The sequence below is a fragment of the Mirounga angustirostris genome, unplaced genomic scaffold, assembly GCF_029215605.1.
Source record: "Mirounga angustirostris isolate CCGP_5_RB_7025 unplaced genomic scaffold, mMirAng1.0.hap1 SCAF_5, whole genome shotgun sequence".
NCBI classification, from domain to species: domain Eukaryota; kingdom Metazoa; phylum Chordata; class Mammalia; order Carnivora; family Phocidae; genus Mirounga; species Mirounga angustirostris.
Genome location: NW_026991713.1, coordinates 71,278,745 through 71,280,046, shown reverse-complemented (window position 1 = coordinate 71,280,046; position 1,302 = coordinate 71,278,745). Strand labels below are relative to the sequence as shown.

The following is a 1,302-nucleotide window of genomic DNA, read 5'->3' as shown; positions in this document are numbered from 1 at the left end:
CTAACACTGGGAAGATAGTAGTTAATATGGCAGCCAGCGTCCTTGTTCTCATGGAGCCTGTATTCTATAGAGAGAAGAAAAAGATATACAGACAAACATTTAAATGCCAAATATTATGTCTCACAGTCAAGGGCTCTGAAGGAAAAAAAATACTGTGATATGATAGAGAATCTGAGTTGGGGGATATAGGTTAGGAGTGTTGTCACAGGAGTCTTCTGTGAGAGGTGACACTTAAGATTAGACTTGAAAAATCACAGAAAGCCTATCATAGGAAGAACCAGGAGAAGACTTTTAGAAAAAAGGAACAACAAAGACTATGCTTTCAGGGATCATGTCTATGGTTTGTTACTAGAGAAGTTTCTCTGAATGTAGAGTACCTGAAACCATGAGGAGGAGGCGCAGTGTTCTCTCCTCAGTGTGAACCTGGCTCTAGGTGTTGCTTCTACAACTGTCTATTGCCATTGATGATCGTTCTTCTCCTTCCAGGGAGTAAGAGGACACAGTCTGAGTGGAAGGGAAAAAAAAGAAAAAAGAAAAAAGGAACAACAGACTGAATTTGGCACATTTGAGGAACAGAATCAAGCCAGAGTGGCTGGAACTTAGTAAACAAAGAGCTGGGTGGTTTGAGATGAGGTCAACGAGGTGGGGAGGAGACAGACTTCATAATGGAAAAGTTGGACATTCAAACCATAATGCAAAGTCCTTATAAAACATTTGATGGGTGAGTGATCTAAACTGATTCCTGTTCTTAAATGATTGATTTAAGAGTGGGTGATGTGACAAATAGGTAGGAATGAAAGGACGGAGACCCATGATCAGGTTATTGCCCTAAGCTTAGAAAAAGGGAATGGTAGGCAGCTATGCTCACCACTATACCACCAACGCAGAAAAAGGGAATGGTAGCTTTGATCAGAGTGGCAGCACTGTGATACATTAGAATATGATCTGGAGGATGGTTAATAGGAATTATTAATAGATTAAATCGGTGAGTGAGGGAAAGAGAAGAATGGAGGATGACGTCTACATTTTGGAATTGAGCATCTAATTGAATGTTGGGAAAATAATCCAAACAAATCGACATTTAATGTTGCAAGAACTGTTGCTGATACACTGTAGCATGATCACAAAAGGAGGAAGGAGGAATGAAAAAAAGCTAAACAGGAGACTGGTAGGAAGTTTCTGTTTTCTTTTGTTGCACCTGATTGAATTTATGGTTTAATTTCACAGTGTTGTCAGGATTCAGCTGATGACCCAAGAGCAGTTGTTCCTACTGTAATATGCCCAGTCATGTCATCACCAAGT

The 1,302-nt window shown here is 40.0% G+C and overlaps 1 non-coding gene across 1 annotated transcript; it reads left to right on the top strand.

The window, feature by feature from the left end:
• The first annotated feature begins 310 nt into the window (after positions 1 to 310).
• Positions 311 to 513, top strand: LOC123845198 (small nucleolar RNA U3). The gene has a single exon (XR_006791011.1). It is a non-coding gene; the product is annotated as a small nucleolar RNA U3 (small nucleolar RNA).
• The last annotated feature ends 789 nt before the right edge of the window (positions 514 to 1,302 follow it).